Genomic DNA, 19,892 nt, shown 5'->3' on the forward strand with positions numbered 1-19,892 from the left:
TTAGAGACACTGACCTCATTCCTTTGAGATTGAAATTTGTTACATATGGGGCCTATATGCTCCAGAAACAGAATGTGTTCTGATCACTGAGAGAAATTATCTCTCACCCTCACAAATTTGTGAGACAGGTGGAACAAGACAGAAGCGATCCCCACTTTTCAGATGAGAAAATGCAGATTCAAGGATTTGGGACATCAAGTTGTAAAAGGAAGATTGAAATACAGATGTTTTAGCTTTGAGCTTACTGCTTTCTTTGTGATACCAGAAAAAGCATGTATAATAAATTGAAAATGTTTATTGTTCATTTCAAAAATCATCCTATATATTCAAAACCAGATATAATTATAAACATGCAGGAGTTAGAATCTCTTAGATTTCAACAGGATCCAGGAAGATTAGGTTTGCACTTTTTTTTGTAAATATAATTGTTAGTTCATAGTGGATGCTTACTACATTTTTGGGGAAAATGTAAAACTTTATATTATTAGTCAATCTTCTGTAATGACGTTCTATTAGGTTGTGAGAAATTATGTGTTTTAATATAATGTTTTAAATGATTTTATTTTACTACTGTTATTCCATATTTTATATGTTAAATATTAATATTTGCTCAGAGAAAGTTGTTTATACAATGATTTTTTGAGACTACAGACAGAGATTTTCCTAAACAGAAATAAATATTTTAAACTAATACCTTGTAAAATTTCGCTTTGGAAACATGAAACCATTTGGGGAATATAAATGTGCTGTTCAAGGTTGTTGGCTAAGCAACTCAAAAGCCAGGATTTCTTGTTAACTAAATGCTAAAGCAATAGATAAAAAAAAGTATGATTGCTTTAATACCCCCTTTTTACTTGTACTTAAACTAGACAACTATTTAGATCTGTAAGACAATTTTATCTTTTAAGCTCCGGAAAATGTTGAGTCATTGGTATTGCTGCTAATTAGATGCAATAGAATTTTGAAATGTAATTTCCAAACCTTTTGATTGTCGTAAAATTAAAGACAATGTTAACTATGGAAAATATAAAATTTCTAAAAAGGACACTGTAATATCCTAAGCTGCCTTCCTCATCCCAGTGTTGTAGATATAAGCTCTGGGTTTAAAAATGCTATTACAGATGTTAAAATGTATAGTGTTTATGATAATGATGGAGAGTGATTTTATGAACATGAAGCAATTGAGAATCAAGAATCAAGTGGCTTAATATTGACTTTTATTTGGGAGTCCCAGACTTTTGGTAATCTTATGCATAAACTTTGAGGAAGTCAAATATCATAGGGAGTGTCTAAAATTTTTGTCTGAAGGTCTTTTTGTTCTTAACTGTCAGAGAATATAAAAAATCAGCTGTGGTATTTTCAGAACTATCCAATTTCAAATGCCCTTTTATTCAGTGCTTTTATGACCAGTTGCTTGACAACATATAGATATAGTTACTTCATGTGAGTGTTCCTGTGCTGTTGGTGTTAGCATATTTTTCTGGACATATGCTGTTGTACAGTAGTTCCCAACTTATAGATTCTAAACTGGCTCTAGTGCTTTGCATTGTTACAGATTTAGAAACTTTTGTAACTGAAAAATGTTTCTCCACACACTCTTTTGGAAACATATTCTGAGACAAGTATTAGTTACTAGATATGTAATGTGTGGTGGGTGTGCTTTAGTGATTCAGTATTCATTAGACATTAAACATGCTATGTATAAAATTAAGCTCTTAAAAAATCTTCTATTTTTGTATTAATTTGAATATCTAAGAGTAAATTTTGTTGCTATAACCTGAAAAGTTCAAAATATAACTATTCTAAAATATATTTTAGTGAAAAAATATAATTTCAAAACAACATATACTTTTATAGTAATTACAGCCTTTAATCTCCTCTGTTGATACTTATATCAATTTTGCCAGTATTTAGGCAGTATTGGGAATATCACTATACATCCACACAAGTCATTCCTCTGCATGTATAAATTTCTGTAGGACATTTTATATGTAGTTTATACATAGTTTTATACATAATTTATACATAGTAAAAACATACTTTTATAGTTTCACCACATCATATATCCAACATATAAAGCATATTCAAGAAACATATTCATGTAAATATTTTTTCATTATATTTTGCTTATTATGTGGTCTTAGTTATTAAAGGGGAGAGAATAGGTTAACAATATAATAGATCAAGAATAGAAGAGTGGCATAGGATTAATTCAACACAAACATTTATGTAAATGACTGAATTTAAAATAACCACTTACTAGATCTTCTAGGTTTAGCAAATACCTGAAAGCCAAATGTTTAGACTGTTAACTTTGTGGAGAGAGTGACTCTGAAGACAGTTTCAGGTTAAAGTAGTTGTATGTTTGAACTAAAAACAGTGTGCATAGGAGTCCTACGCAATTCTAGGGGATTATTATTTCCTTTTAAGAAAAACACCGCCCTGTGGATCACCACGTCCAGATTTGTACAAAGAAAAACTAGTTCAGGGCTGAGACTGAGAGCTGATACATTTCAAGGAGGACCGGCCAGCTGCACTTGTGAGCGGTGACAGATCTCTGTGAAATATAATCCTGATTAAAAATGCATGTGTGAAACCTCTTCGAATAAAGCTCTGTGTCCAACAGCATTTTTAGAGCTCCTGCATGTAAGAAGGGAAGACTAATGTAGCTACTCTTGTACTATTCACTCCATCATTTGCTGGCTGTTTTACATTTCTGAAATTGTCTCTTACTATAACATTGAATTAGGTAGAATTATTTTTGTTTGTTAAAAAAGTCATTGATACAAGCGAGTTTAACAATTTAGAAATTCACTGTGCACACATACATGGACTTTTTATAAATATGTCAAAATCAAATAAATACACAGAGTGATAGAAAGTTTTGATATAGATGAACACCAATGCCTATGGTATGTAGGCCTACACTACTGCTGTGTCATATAAAAAGGCATTTGTATGATTACTTCATACAGATTAGCAACTCTATTGTTGTAATTGTATTACTCTTGCAGTGCCAAAGCTATAATCAATTACTGAACAATTTAAGTGTGTATGTAAACTAATTTTGTTCTTTTGGGGTCCAGATTTGAGGGAATTCTAGTATAAAGCCTGGGAATCTCCTAAAATAGAGATGAGATATATTTGTCTAGTTAAACATAAAAACAAATAATGCAACTATGGAGAAATCTGAGCAAACCAAATTGCCTTGTGTTCCAGTTATTACAACTGTGTGTAATTTTGATCCTAAGATTATGGCCTAGATGCCTTATTATGGCTATATCTTTTGTTGGGATCTAAAATATGGTCATAAACCATGCAAATATTCACTTCTTTAAAACATTAGAAAATAAAGAATTAAGGAGGAAATCAGTAGAGTGACACAACGCAGCAACAGAGTATAAGTACTTGTCTGGAATTGCACATGTATCTAGCTAGTTGTATAATTGTTATATATACAGACATACACATAGATAAATGCACACACATATCCATAATAAATATATCAGGAAAATATTTATTGAGCTTATTCCATGGGCTCTATGACGTTATCACAGGTTTAGCTTGTTAGGTGCCCTAAATATTTATTTTTAATGGCTATATTTTAAAAATCTTATTAATACTCCTTGACCAACATCTCCCCATTTCCCCTACTCCCAAGCCCTGGCAGTCACTATTCCACTTAATGGTGATTTTAATAGATGAGTGTTTTATTTGATATCATTTAGAAAAAAATGACAATCCGAAGTTTTCTACATAATAACAATTTCCTGCTGAGAACATTTTAAAATATAATTTCTCCAAATAAAATGTAATTCTAATTTCCATTTGTAGAATGTGTGTAGAAGTAGTGGCCTGTGCAAGTTTCTTTATCTTGCTTTTTCCTATATGACTCAGTCTAGGGCACTGTTCATATCTGGGAGTCAGCAGTTCTTCACAGGAAGATATGAAAGTTAACTCACAGATGCAATGCATCTAATATATTGGTACCAAGTCTTTTTTTAATCATGTAATTATAAAAGTATTCAAGATTTTGAGTTCTGATTTTGTAAAACCAGATGAATGGGTGAGATGAATAAGTTTATCTTCTTTTGAAGGGACATTCATATTCTAAGGGACGTTTTAAGATAAAATTCCCATCTATAAAAAAATTCCTCCTTCCCATATAATTTTTAAAAATACAGTGGGACTTCAAGTTCATATTCACACTTAAAAGACCTAGGTAAGACCAGGTGCAGCTTTACTATTCATGCCTGTAGTAAAGCTTCAAAGCCGAAAATGTTTTTAAGTGTGAGCTAACTTCTCCTTTTTATGTATTCAATTAACATGTATTGAATAGTTATTGACAACCTAAGTTTGCAGATACTCAATTTTATTTAGAGTATTAAAATGGGTATTCTCTGAGGGATAAATAGTGGTGTTTGTCGTCTCTAAATTTGAGATTTCAACTTATTATGCCTTAAATTTTGTCTTCCCTAATATTTGTATATATTTTCAATAATATCTATTCTTCCTTATAGGAGAATTAACCTGATAAAAAAGATTCCTTTATAATGTATATGCATGAAGAGCAATATTTATTATATATTGTGATTTTCCTAAAATAAATGTAAGAATTTTTAAAAAATATATTATATATAGCTTAATGACAATGTATAGAACATAAGATAGTGGATGAATTTCTACCACAAAATATGTTGCAGGTACACACCAATGAATAAAAATTACTATCTCTGGACAACAATAACAACTAAAAGCTTTCTAAAATATTTAAGACCTTGGATATTTTTTGCTAATCCGTTGGTGCCTTTTAACAAGTGAAACTATTTTTTAAAAAGTAAAATTGTCAATGGCTGTTTTTTTGAGATTTATTGGGGGCCCTATTAGCTGGAGTATCTGTTTTTTTGCGTTTTAACAGTATAAAAGCTTTCTCATGTATTATTTTCCTAGTGCACATGCTCACACACGAAAACATACGCAGAGAAGTTTGCCAGAGTGAAAGGCTGATCACCTTCCTGTAAAATGTGATCCTTTATATCTGTGGCAAATATCAAACGAATAAAGCATACATGCATTTTTCTTTGCTGATATCCTCTTACTAATGAATGCTTAGATAGTAGAAATGAAATGTAATTTATCTTCATCATTGTGTATATTTTACTTTATTTGCAATTAATTCTCTTGCTATATTACATCTATGTTAATATATGTTTTCTTACAAATTCTAAGGAGAGTACTGACTTTAATTTATTTCCCATCTTGCAATTAATTTAAGCAGGGGTTTAATACCAGTGATCTCCTTTCTTAGTAACAAATACACATAGTGAGTGTTCTGAGATTTGTGTATGAACCCAGAATTCAGAAATGGGTTTTTATTATTCCTTTTGACTTAAAATACCAATTATTAGCTTAAAAATTCACATTGAGAATTAGTAGTCTCAGATTACTATTTAATTCATTCCTGTTATTTTAAACTATAAATTATTGATATTAAAATCAATGTTTTTGAGCAACATTTCTAGTGTAAACAGGTTCTCTAGTATTCATAGTCTGAAATCACTGTGTGCCTATATATGTATGTGAATAATTAAAAAAATATGTGGAAAATTAAAATCTAAATATTTATAAAAATATATGTTTTTCATGATGTTACTTCCAAGTCCTATAAAGACAGTTACATGAATTTTTGTGTATATTAAAGTAGTGACTTTTAATTACAGTTTCACAAATAAAATTAAGATAAAAATCACTTAATAGATTCACTGACAAGAATTGTCATTGAATGTTATTAGACATCTGACGTTTGAAATGTCAATTGTCATCCCCTTGAGAAAGAAAACTTGTAAAACAAGTATGTTTAGGAAACAGAAAACCATAACTTTTAAACCAATTCTAGCTCAATAGGAATAAAATCTATTATGATTATAAAATAGTCACAGTGCAGGAAGGGAGACAGAAGAGCTAAAGAGAAGTAAAAATGTTTCAAACATTGAAAAATGCTTTATTTTAGTGCCTATAATCATAAATGTAGAGTGCTTCATTGTGAAGTGCAATTTAAAATACTAACTGTTGTGACAACTTGGGGTGAAAGTTCTTTCTGTATTGTATACCTGGACAGAGAGTACATGGGCCCTTCCTAGCTATAGTTTTTGTTACAGGTCTTCCCAAGCAAGAGTTTGGGGTTTCCTTTTTAAATCCTCATCCAGTGATGTTTTCCTTATCATACAGTACAATATCATATGGTGTCTTCAGCAAACAGAATGTAAAAAATTCAAGAAGCCTTACATGTAAGAATGTGAATGTTGACCCTTATTTCTGACTGACCTTGCTGATATACCTTCCATATAAAGTAGCTGTGGGCCTTGCAAGGCTTCTAGTGACTGTTATTTGAATAATAAATGTAGAATCTAGAGAAATATGTTTTTTCTTAGCATTAACACACAGGTACAGCAAATGGTAACACCCCGACTGGCCCAGAGTCCTTAGTTAAATCATCAGTTTGTTAACTGCTGTTTGCAAGGTAAACCCTCCCTCTGGAATGAACTTCTTTAAAGCAAAATGAAATAAAATAAAGGTAAGTAAAAGTAAATAGATTTTCCTATTGAAAGTTATTACTTCAGGAATGAAGAAGATGGATATTGATCGGCACCATCCTTTGCCATTACTGTCAGGTCCACGCAGATAGCTAAGACACTTTATTCTAAGCAAACAGCCATTTTCTCTTCTGACATGGGATTCCAGTGAGAATTGAAAAAAGTAAAAGGTTTGTAAAAACATTTTTCTGTCCTTCTTACAGGGACAATTTATGTTGAAGTAACAGTTTGTGAGATACTTGCACTTCTTATTGATTTATTTCTTCTTTGTCCTGAACAATCTCCTGTTTTGTAATACAGTTACCCTTGTATACTGTTCCTAGGCAGTAATTTAGAAATAATTTTCATTGCAGCAATGTCCCGAGGGGCTCAAAATATTGGAAGTATATGAATAAAAGAATAAACATGTGTAAACCTTTTCTAGGTGTTATCTAGGTGTTTTTAATACATTGATATTTGCAATATTTGTTTTTAGCACTAATAAAAGACACACTATCATGATGAGCTATTGTCATAACATTACAAATGGAATTCTAAATCCATGAAGTCCCCATGGCTTCTGGTCAAATAACCCTCCAATATGACCTTGGGAATCCATGGACTGGAAAACAGAAAAGAGTGTGAATAACATAAACTTAGCGTACTCAGGTTATAATTTATTACTATCAGAGATTGGCTAAGTCTCTGCTGATAAGAAAGCAAATCTGAGTGAAAAATCTAGTAAACCTGAAGAAAAACTTTTGTTTCAATCAATAAATACCTTTGAGATATGCACCTATAAATTTTCCCACTAGTGCATGTATAAACATCCACTTTACTCTGTGTGTTCACCTATACAGTATACAATTGTTTCCTCCAAAAAAAATCAATATGGCTGTGATTCCACTATAGTTCATTCACTGTTTATGGATAGGGATTAATGTTTGACCTCTCCTTGCCTTCTTGACTTGAACCAATTACTTTAGAATAATTTTTCTGGTTTAACTTTTTATCACATTTTCTGACATTTTAGTGAATAATAGTTGACAGCTATGAACATCTGCAAAAGTTATTGTTATCATAACTTGAGCTCAATGGAACTACCGTCACTGATGCTCTAAATATCATATTGCACTGCAGAGTAGGAACACACTTACATTAAAAATTTATTTGATTTTTCAGTAGGAATCTTTGCTTAGTTTGCTTTAACAAAGGCAGACTGTTTCAATTTTTTTTTTTTTTTTTGAAAATGCTACCTGGAGGTGGGAAGCAAATTTGCATTCTGTACAGGGGAAGCCTCAAAGTCTCTATTTTTCGTTCTGGAATTTTATATATTACTGTTATGCAGGGAACAGCTTTTAATCTTCTCTATCACTTTCTACTTTTTCTTAAATGAATAAAACAAAAATCTTTGGAACATGAACACTGAAAACCAGCTTTATGCATCATAGGTTTGTGAGTAATTTCTGATAAAAGTATTTCATTTCAGTGTCCTGATTTCTTATTCAGTTTGCACTCAGGGAAACTGGTGTATTGCATTCTCCTTGAAGAAAGCCATAGAGAGAGAAAATGCAGTTAGTCATTTATGTGCATATAACAATATAAATTGTAAAGATTAAGGGGAATCATTTTGGGGAGCATCACAATTCTGCAACTAAAGGCACTTAAATAATTACCTTTTTAAGCAACTTTTATTGACTATGCAGCAGGATAAAAAGTAATCTTACTTGTTTTAAATGGCATAAAGCAACCAAATGCCATTAACAGAGTGTTACATTTCTTATTTCACTAAGATTGTTGAAGCTTACCAGAAAGAGATAAAAAATGTATAAATTCAGGAACGCTGGCTAGTAATATCCCAAACCATTGTCAGTGGACTCCTACTTTCTCCTGCCAAAATATGTGGAAGCATGCATGGATTGTACTAGATTAGTAAGAGGGGCTCGTTTCCGTGGCATTAGCCAGGTATCTTAGCAACAAGACCATACCAGATTCTAGCAGTGCTCTGTGGTGGTGCATGTAATATCCTGGACATAATCTGTCTTTTAATTTTCTTTGGATTGTAGTGATATTACAGATACATGTGTTCAGTTATAGATCTTTATTTAATAAGAAGAGTGCCTTAGCTGAAGATTTGTACTATGCCAGGAGTGGGCAACTCACAATAATGTTGCTGGCGTTTTAGCTGAGGTACTGCCGTGTCTCACATTTCAGATTGACAGGAAAACTTACTCCCTTCATTAAGATGTGCCTCATAGTTCATATCTTTATGCTGTGGAGATGAGGATGCTGCTGGAATTCATAATACTAAGAACGTTATTTAATGTCAGATAGAATGCAAATTGCTCGTACAATTGAAATGTCATCTAAAACATGCCACCGTATGCAACACCACTTTATTATAAGTCACTGAGAGCAATATCTTAAATTTGGAATTGCACTAATCCTTCATCTGCTTTGTTTACCTTTCATCTATAATAGAGATGTCGAATTTCCTCCAAACTGGATTTGCATGTTTTAACTGCTTGCTCACACAGCTGAAGATGTGTGGGAGAACCATATAGGGGTACTTCCTTTGATTTTCTTGTCTTTTTGTTGTTTGTCTAATGCAAATTAACAGCAAAAGATAGCTTTCAAATACTAGACAAAATGCCATGTCAACCCTTTTGGGGAAATAAGCTAAAGCTTATGAAAGAACATTTGATTGTTTAAAGGGCGAATTATAATACAAATATGCTGTCGGTTTATTGGTAATTGATTTTCTTGGTAATTTAGTTTCATGCAGTATTTTCTTGCATTTAATTGAAACAATAATAATTTTATAAGATTAATTTTGTTCACGGTGAAATTACATGTGTGCTATTTAAGACATTTGTCATGCTCGCTTGGAGAAAGCGTCCAGAACAATTGCCATCCAAAATAAAGCTATCTTGACATAAAAAATGTTGTTTGTACACAAAGGTTCTTATCTTGAGTTCTAAATATTCATTCAAGATGATGGCTTATGTTTTATAGGTCAGTTTTCGGTACCAAAGAAGGCCCAGAACACCTCTCGAATCTGTAAATTCTAGGGTTTTCCATAAAAATTACATTTTTGCAGAGATGAGAGTTGTGAGAAGGAAAGTGGGAAGAAAGAAGAAAGTCCTTAAAACCCCACTCTTTGGGTCTATCCCCTCCTACTCAAGATCCCCTCTTCCTGCAACACTTTCCCAAAGAATTTAGGCTCTTAAATGCTTAGTATCTTTTAATAGGCTGCAGTGAAGATTCTGTTTTGTTTGTTTCATATGATATAGTATTTTCATTGTTCATAACAGAGTATTCTAAATCTCAATATGCATTTTGTAGGGCCTTAGAGTTATACCTCAAAAAGATTATTTGTTGATGAGTATATTTGATATAAAACTTATGTAAGAATGACAGGACTCCCAAAGTTCAAACTCTTCCAATTAGGTAAATATCTCAGTTTTTGTTTGTTTGGTTGGTTGGTTGGTTGGTTGGTTTTTTGAGACAGAGTCTCACTCTGTCACCCGGGCTGGAGAGCAGTGGTGCTATCTCAGCTCACTGCAACTTCCACCTCCTTGGTTCAAGTGATTCTTGTGCCTCAGCCTTCCAAGTGGCTGGGATTACAGGCACACACCACCACGCCCAGCTAATTTTTGTATTTTTAGTAGAGATGGGGTTTTGTCATGTTGCCCAGGTTGGTCTAGAACCCCTGGGCTCAAGTGATCGCCTGCCTTGGTCTCCTAAAGGGCTGGAACTACAAGCGTGAGCCACCACACCTGGGCCCTAGTTAGACATATATCTTATATATCATTTGATATAAGAATCTGTATAAGGTTACAAAAAATTATTTGTATTTATGAAGACATGCTTTGACTCCTTGCAAGGAACAGCCTAAAGTAACCACTATAATATGGTTATTGCCATAATGCTATAACATTTCCTCTAGTTTTTAAAGATCTCTAGAGCTGGGCCGGGCACGGTGGCTCATGCCTGTAATCCCAGCACTTTGGGAGTCCAAGGCGGGTGGATCATGAGGTCAAGAGATTGAGACCAACCTGGCCAACATGGTGAAACCCCATCTCTACTAAAAATACAAAAATTAGCTGGGTGTGGTGGTACGTGCCTGTATTCTCAGCTATTCGGGAGGCTGAGGCAGGAGAATTGCTTGAACCCAGGTGCTGGAGGTTTCAGTGAGCTGAGATCATGCCACTGCACTCCAGCCTGGGCGACAGAGTGAGACTCCATCTCAAGAAGAAAACAAAACAAAACAAAACAAAACTCTAGAGCTATTATACAACTCTCAAAGAGTTGTCTGAAGATTTCAAGTCTTAGAATCACTTGATTCTATTTTATGAAAAAGTTAGATTCCTAGGCCTTTGCCCAGACTCATTATATGAGTCTCTATGGGTTTAGAAATAGCTCCAAGTTTTTCTTTGACACTTAGAATTTGGAACCATTAATTTAAAATAATGAATGGCAATTCATACAAAGGTTAATTTTCATAATTAAGGGTTAGTTTTGGCAAGTTAGACCATGTTATATTTTATATATGCCTGTGTGTGTATAGGTTGTATAAAATATATGATATAAATATGTTATAAATATGTAAAATTTGAGATTTTACTAAAAACTAAGTTGAAACATTGGGCTTGGGATTTCTTTTTAAAAAGTCAAAAGTATGTAATTTGTCATTACATAATTTGGGTTATTTTCATTTTTTCCTTTATTTTTTAGAGACAAGGTCTTGCTTTGATAGTTCACTATCATCTCTAACTTCTGGGCTCAGGCAAGTTTCCTGCCTCAGTCTCCCAAGTAGCTAGAACTACAGACACATGCCACCATGCCCAGTTAATTAAAAAAATTTTTTTTCAGAGATGCTATCTTGCCCAGACTGGTCTTGAACTCCTAGCCTCAAGTGATCTTCCTGCTTTGGCCTCTCAAAGTGCTGTGACTACAGGCATGAGTCACACCACCTGGCCTTGCCTAGGTCTTTTAAGTGAGAATATTAACTTGAAGTTCCACTGTATTTTTAAAAATCATGTAGGAAAGAGGACTTTTTTTATAGATGGGAATTTTATCTTAAAATGTCCCTTAAAATATGAAAACTCAGAAACATATTTTATAAATACATAATATAAAAATATAAATTTTTGCATTCCTTGATGTAAAAAAAAATAGAATGAAGATAAAATCAAGAGCTAAGTTTTTATTCTATATTTGGTCTGGGTACTGACTTTGAAGTCAAGCTACCTTTTTGTTTCTCCTTGCACAATTCTCAGCAACCAGTCTTCCATTTAACAACATCTTGGGTCCAGAAGCATCCCTGGGTTTTGTGTAAACTAAATACAGAAATCAATTTATCCAACTGTGAGGTATAATCATCTCTTGGGTATAAAATGACATCTGGTTCATGGTGTCATCCGCATTATATAGCCACAGTAAAGAAAAAATGACACACAGAAAGATAAATTAAAGATAAATTCAAATTCATGTGAACATAATGGAGTTCCCAAGCTGATGATATATGACTGATGCCTAAAGCAACAATCAGCAAATGGTTTAGTAATAGATGCACATAATTCCAGAGACTGACAAGCCAAGAGCTGGTCTCAGACTCAGATATACATGAACAGTTATTCTGTGCTACCTCTTTGTAGGTGTGGGATACCAAGATATAGTCAAATACAGAAATGTTTCTAATGCTTACCTCAGAATGTCAAGCATTACTTAGAATGATGTATCTGATATGCAACTTGGTAGTTTATCATAAAATACTCTTTTTAAAATTTGAACAATTGCTACTTTTTGATGTCTCCAAAATGTTCATTTATAACTTTGACGTTTTTCATACACAACAGTTGTACCTCTAACTTCCTGTCTTTAGAAACTACGTTATCATCTCAAATTCAGCCTTTCTAAAATCAAAATTAATGTTTTCCTCTGAACACAGGATCATATTACTGATTTCTGAGTTCTGTTGCACCGCTATTTTCCCTTATTATTTGTGTTCAAAGCCTTTCAGGGATGTTTTGGTACAGTATATGTGCTAAAACTTCTAGTCATTTTGCACACAATATCATTGTGAAACAGGTTTATTTTGAAAACATGCCATGGATACATTGGGAAAAAAACAACTTTAGTTCAAGATATCAAACCAGATTTCTCAATACCCAATTAAATTACACATCCTGCTTCTAACCACGTAAAATGAGAAAATATGACACTTTAGGAAAGATATTTGATCATCTAAATAAAATTAGCAGCAAGGAATAAAACATATAGTAGAATTTTTACCTGAAAAAAAAAAATCAAGACCCTATTTCTCTCTTGATGAGGAAAGAGTTTCTGATTTTATAGAAATCATCTGTTTACACCACAGAAGAATATTTTATCTTTTTTTTTTTTTTTTTTTTTTTTTTGAGACGGAGTCTGGCTCTGTCGCCCGGGCTAGAGTGCAGTGGCCGGATCTCAGCTCACTGCAAGCTCCGCCCCCCGGGTTTACGCCATTCTCCTGCCTCAGCCTCCCGAGTAGCTGGGACTACAGGCGCCCGCCACCTCGCCCGGCTAGTTTTTTGTATTTTTTAGTAGAGACGGGGTTTCATCATGTTAGCCAGGATGGTCTCGATCTCCCGACCTCGTGATCCGCCCGTCTCAGCCTCCCAAAGTGCTGGGATTACAGGCGTGAGCCACCGCGCCCGGCCGTGTTTATCTTTTTAAAAAATGTGGCAGGGTGATTTTTTGTTTTTTCCCCCACTTCTTCCTGATGATTTTCTTGGGCATGGCCTCCACCAAGAATCGGATTACAGAAGCAGCCATTGATGATGCAACCTAATGTGGAGACTCTTGGAATCCTGGGGAGGAGACCAAGAGATGAGAGTGTCAGCCCCCTAATTTTAGGGACCTGTATCAGATGTACTGGGGAAGAGGGCTGGAGAATTTGAAGAGTGAAAAGCACACACAACTTTCTCCTTATGCTCCATCTGAGACTCTGTCTGAATTGGAAGAGATAATTAAAATCAAACAATAAAGATGTTCTCTATATGCATCTGGGTCCTGGCTAACAGGACTTTGGTTTAAAAATGGGCCATATGACTGTTTTTCTCTACAACAAAGGACATGATACTGGAGACAGAATCCTCTTCAGGATAGAATCCTAGGGGTCTATTTCTGTATATGGTAATGTTACGTTTTTAGGTCATGCCCCATTACAAGAATGTTGACAAGAAAGCTCATGGAAGAGATTTGTGAAGGATAAGGAGTTAGTAAGGAAGAGCCGATTCTTGACAGGGCTGATATTTGCCTCCAAGTGTCATCATGAATTTGAATATTGCTAATATAATATTTTCCCATCATAATTGCAAACACTCTATTTTTACAAGGTAGCAGGCCAGACTGTTGGAAATTGGCAAAATCGGATGAAAATAAGCACATCCACCTTTTCGGGGGCTGCCACGAAGGAAGAGGTTCTTTCATACACATCTCGTATTTTGCAGAGTAGTTTGGTCCTTTCTAGCTTATCATCCTTCTCATGTGTATTGGGAGAGAGAGAGTTAGAGACAATTAAAAAATCAATGAGAATCCTGTTACTAGAGAATTCACTGTAGCCCTACTACTAGAGAACTAAGAAATGCCCCAAATCAGTGACTGCAAATCACCAACAAATCCTTAGCACTTCTTATGTGCCATAAACCTTGCCAAATGCTTGACACAATGTATGTTTTTCAATCCTCGTCACAGTTCTATGAGATGGAGACTATTAACCAATTGTGAAGATAAGGAAATAGGTTTGGTGAGGTTAAATAACTTTGATAAAATCATTCAGCAGATAATTACAAGAATACTTATCATGCTAAAGCAAACAGTTGCATAGAACTTACTGAGGGCCTCCTACTGCTAAGTGATCAATATATACTAAAAATATATACTAAAAAGTTTAAACCCACAGCAACCGTATGAGGTAGGTACTGAAATTACTATAATTATTCTCATTTTTATAGATAATTAAATTGAGGCCTGGAAAGATTAAGTTACTTTCCCAAGTCACAAATCTAGTAAGTGGTAGAATTAGGATTCAAAATTAGGATTTCAGGCCTCACAATCTGTACTCTTTACCATGAAGCTATGGGAATACATTATAGAACCATAGATCCAAGGAAGGAAACCTTACCTCCCCCAAGCTTTTACCATCAAAATCTAAGTGTCTGCATACATAAAAAATAGTTACAGAGTGAATAAGACCTAATATTTGATAGCACTATAGTCAACAATAACTTAATTGTACATTTCAAAGTAACTAAAAGAGTATGACTGGATTGTTTGTAACAAAAGGATAAATGTTTGAGGGGATGGGTACCCAATTCTCTGTGATGTGATTATTAATGTCTGTATGCCTGTATCAAATATCTCATGTATGCTATAAATATATACACCTACTATGTACCCATAAAAATTTAAAATAAAAAAATTAATAATAAAAAACCTAAGTGTCACCCCTTGAAACACAGCTATTGATATAAACGTATTGTCTTTTTTGTTTTTCATAGTTTTGATATGTGAATGTAGATATTAAACATATTCTATTGATATGATTTATTCTCAATAGCAAAGGATTGTGATTAAAGCAATGGAAATTAAGGACACAAAGATATCAGAAGGCAAGCACTTTGAGATGTTTATCTCTCCATTATTTTGAACCTTTAGGTCAACTTCTTTTGAATAAGTGTGTAGGTGAGTAAACTGAGTGAACTATAGAAAATTACGTTATTGACGTATTTTTGTGCGTATGGTTATACCACTTAACAAGTAAGTGATCTCCAAGAAAATCAGTCCTAAGTCAAAAACAAACAGTATTGAGTAAATTAATGTGCCTTTACTATTGGTGGGCAATAATGAATATTCTGCTAATCTTTAGAATTATTGCAATTAGCACCCAGCACTACATCGCAGACTTCCTTCATGACTTAATCTTTATTTTTAATCTGAAATTGATTTTACATTTGTAATTATTGGTCTACTATGTGGTTTTTGGCCTTTACTAGCTATGCAAAACAATAGCTGGATACTAGAAGGCATTTTATCATAATCTTACTGTTTTTACCATGATTGAATGGTAAAAATATGTCACCATTATTATGATGTCATTTTAAACTTAAATAAGCTTAGACCACTTATTGAAAAATCCTGCGTAATTTTAAATTGATGTTGACATTAAAAAGGATTGCCTATAATGATAGTGTCTTGTAGCTTTAAGTAGCAGTCTGAAGTAAATCTAGTAATAATTATGGTTACATCTTGATCACTTGCCTTTTCCTGTTTATTAACCTTGTAAGGAAACATATTGTTAGAGTCATCTTTAATTCATACAAAAAATTAATCCCCTTCCATCCCTTCTTAGACAAGAATAGAGAGTGTGAGTTCAGTGCTTGAACTTTTTTCCTGGAGAGATTCCCACATGCAAAACGGAGGCAAATCTACTAAAAGCTAAGTACCTTCATCACACATCAGCTTCGAGGACCTTCTGTTACTGTCTGTCCATCTCTTCATCTCTCTTGGGAGGAGCCCGAACCCGCACAGCCCAGGGCCTGCTGAAACCAGCCAGTGGTAGAGCCGTCAAGACCAGCCTATTTGAAAAGAAAATAATGAAAGACAAAATCTCATCAGCCAACCTGAATTGCTGATCCCCGGAGGGTGCTCTAAGAAAAGTTGGAAAAGATTATGTAAAATAGCTCTCATATGTTAGGCAGGAAAAATTACTTATTGCCTCTAAATGGAAAGATTGTAAACAAGGTTTCCCATTTTTGCAAAAAAGAAAGATCAGTTGCATCAGATGCTGCCTTCAAACACAGCTTCTATAAAGTGCCATCAGGTTTAGATTCAGCCACTTGTGTCCAAGACAGAAGGGGAGAAATGGGAGAGATTTATCTCTCTTGTCTCTAAGCCTCCTTCTGTGTTGGGCAGAGCCCAAAGTCTAAATAGATAGGATCCTTTATCCAAAACCCACACTTCTGCCTTTTCATCCTAAAAGTGAAACAAAACAATTTGGCAGTTCAATCGTCAAAGAAACAGTAATATTTTGTAAAGAGTTAACCATGAAAATGTGACCAAATCAGTATTTGTTTACTGTCTCCTCTTATTAAGAATATGCAGTTTATGTATAAATTTGTATAATTCTTACTTTGACTTAAAAATTATGAATAAATGAATGTGTTTCATAGTTATACCGATGCTGTTATTGATTTTAATTATATTACAAGTTGATGGTTTGTATATATAAATGTTACAGACAAAATCAATGAAATTTAAAGTATGTGTGACCTCTAATTGTGTATGTTTTTTCACATATTTTAAAAGTTACTAAATAAGCATGATAACTTGAATTTCTTTCTCTTTCTTTTAAACTGTACCTACCCCAAGCCTCACTGTTATTTTGCACCCTTTCCTGACCACTCTAGTCCATAGCAGTCTCCTTTTTGTAATAAACCCAAAGAACGGTCGTTTCTAAACATTTTGCCATAAAGCAAGTTAATTTTTACCTTTTGTAGACCCTACCTATGCTTCCAGATTTTAGTTAGCAAAGATGTATTTACTTTGTCATTTGTTTCTTCACTTTCTATTTATGGGTACTATTAACCAGCAGTAGACAATAGTGGCATTGATTTGCCAAATTTGATGAGAAGAGCCAGGTCTGGGATTTGGACTGAGTGAATGTGGGCAGATGTGGTACAGGTGTTTGGAGGACACAGAGGCTGAAGTCCTCGGACTCCTTAGCAGAGCAAAGCAGTGTGGATTAGGGCTTGGACAGAGAGAGAGCGAGCTGATGACTGGAAGTGTGTGATTGCCAGAGATGAGTGGGAATGCTGCATGAAGCCAGGAATGGGCCAGGAGCTGGATCACCCATTGTCAACGTAGGATCTGATTGTAAGTGAGAGGCAAATAGCACAAGAAGTAAGTAGAGAAAAATTAAGAGCAATCATATGTCACTTGTATATTATTATATAATTAAAGCATGGATCCATTCATCAAGAAAGCGCCCTGCCTTATCCCTGGAGTGTCATTCCTATTTGAGTCTTTAGGGGAATCTAAACAACTTCTGAAATAATTTTAGCGAAGTGTTTGTCTCTGGTAAATGCACATTAGCTTTTAAAAACTATATTAAAAATGTTAAACATTTATGAAGAATCACTGTGCTGCCTCTTCCTATGAGAAGTTCCAGTCCCAATTTCACTGGTGTAGGGAAAAGGAGTGGAAAGAACATGCGCTATTTCTTTTTGAATGATAGCTTTAAGAGCTCTCCTGTGGCTCCACCGTGCTATCTTTTCCATTTGCCATAAAACCAGCAAAGTTTTAGGTAGGGAATAAAAAGCTGGAACAGATACCATGTTGAACCCCAGGTGGACATGCAATGTGAGTGAAAAATCCACCTTTATTTTGTAAGTCGCTGAGATTTTTGAGATTGCTTGTTATCATGGCATTGTTTAACATGATCTGACGAGCATACATTGTCATTGACATGATTGTTTATCCTGGAGGTCAGTCAATATTTGTATGCCCTTTGTATTTTTTACATAGTATTTTTAAATCTTATTTACCTAAATTGTATGTCCCTTGAGAATAACTTTAATATCTTATTTTTTTTTTTGCTTTTTGATCCACCATTTAAACAGTAAACCTCTGAAATAAAGAACTTTAGAATGTGTCAAGGTTAATCAATGAATGAATAACTTTACATATGCTCCATCTTAGTAACTATGAGTGATACAAACATGTCAAAGAAAGTGCAATTAAGATAAATATTTCCATATTGACAAGTCTATGGAAGTTACCAATCAATTCATTTCTTTCTGATAGTAAAGCAAACGATACTTCCATTCTTTAATGAGACATCTGAAGGCACAGTGTGCAATTAAAAACTATAAATATATTGTTGAAATTATTTTATAAAAATAAAGCATCACACTTTTAACTTGCACTACTGATGACTGCCTAATATGGCACTTATTGTACACATTTTCAAGAAAAGAGTTACTTTAAAACTAAAGTAGGGGAAGTTTCAAATGGGAAGCTTTGCTGGTAACCTCAGGATATTTACTACATTTCTGAGACTGACCCTCACCCTTGATGTGAGAAAATTAGGTTTAAGTTTCTATTGACTGATAGATTGAAAAGAATTATAATTATACTAACTGAAGTATGATTGAGGATGCCAAGTTATTTATTTATAGACAAGAATAGCTATGTTCATGATCCTTACTCCTGGTACTCTTATTCAGGAAAGGCCAGGGACTAGGAAGTACATAGAGTTGGAACTAGTTGTTGGATATTTTTCACGAGAAGTACATATCACGTGGCCATTTTATTGAAATGTAATTTCAATAGCTGGAAGTAATGAAATCTCTTTGTCCTGTATTAAATAATAGGTCTCTAGTGGTAGAATGCATTTGTTAGATTCATCACTGTTCTTCCCTTTTCCACTAATGTCGCTATTTGAAATCCGTGTTCAATCTGGGTCACCTTTTCTCATTTATATGGCATATGTATTTTTTCTTTTGATGTACTCATGTTTCTAATAAGTTTGAAGAAAACATTCTTGCCTGTCAGATGGTAGAACTGCCTGATAAACCAGTGTTTTTACTTAATAATTGAGCTCTTCGTGGGGAATATCCTCTTTTTATGTTTTCTGGTTTGTAAGAAGTACTTCCCAATTGCTATCATGTACTGCTTCTGAATAGCCTGGGGGCAACATGCAGGTAACTATGAGAAAAAAGTACTTTGCTTAGTATTCAGAAGATCTAGGTTCCAGACCAGCTTTAGATTGTATTATCCGTGTGACTCTGATTACATTACTTATTTTTTCCAAGCCTTGGTTTTCTAATATGTAAAATAGAAGTTATGTTATCTTCTTCACAGAGTTGTAAGGATAAGTAAATGCTATGCGAATATGGGCTAATATAAACATAGACTTGAGGGTGCCATCAGGTAGCACAACCATAGCTTTATGTGTTCTTAAACTTCTCTCGGACAGCCTAGACACCACAGCTGTCCAGTGTGGACCGCTGTGGCTGGACCATGTATTTAAGGAATTCTGTCTTCTCCTGGAAAGGTCCTTGTCTTCCTCCCACCATCTGATTCATAGTCTTTCACTGCAGTTTCATTAAAAGACCCTTAGGAGTAATTTGGTCATGTGTCTGTGTTTACCTCAGTCAACATAAGACACCCCAAAACCCCATAGTCATCATTCATGCCTTAGACTTCCATGCCTATATGGTTCTGCGTATTCCATAATTTGACTCACCCAAACACTTTCAGTCATTAGCAAAA

General features: G+C 34.2%; 1 long non-coding RNA gene across 1 annotated transcript in view; it reads right to left on the reverse strand.

The window, feature by feature from the left end:
• Nucleotides 1–12,541: 12,541 nt before the first annotated feature.
• Nucleotides 12,542–19,892, reverse strand: part of LOC144340918 (uncharacterized) — a 30,531-nt gene continuing 23,180 nt past the window's right edge. The window contains exons 3-4 of the long non-coding RNA XR_013417465.1: nucleotides 16,064–16,195; nucleotides 12,542–13,426 (exon numbers count right to left, since the gene is read on the reverse strand). This is a non-coding gene — a long non-coding RNA (uncharacterized LOC144340918). The remainder of the gene's footprint in view (nucleotides 13,427–16,063; nucleotides 16,196–19,892) is intronic.

Source organism: Macaca mulatta, chromosome 5, assembly GCF_049350105.2.
Source record: "Macaca mulatta isolate MMU2019108-1 chromosome 5, T2T-MMU8v2.0, whole genome shotgun sequence".
Classification (NCBI taxonomy): domain Eukaryota; kingdom Metazoa; phylum Chordata; class Mammalia; order Primates; family Cercopithecidae; genus Macaca; species Macaca mulatta.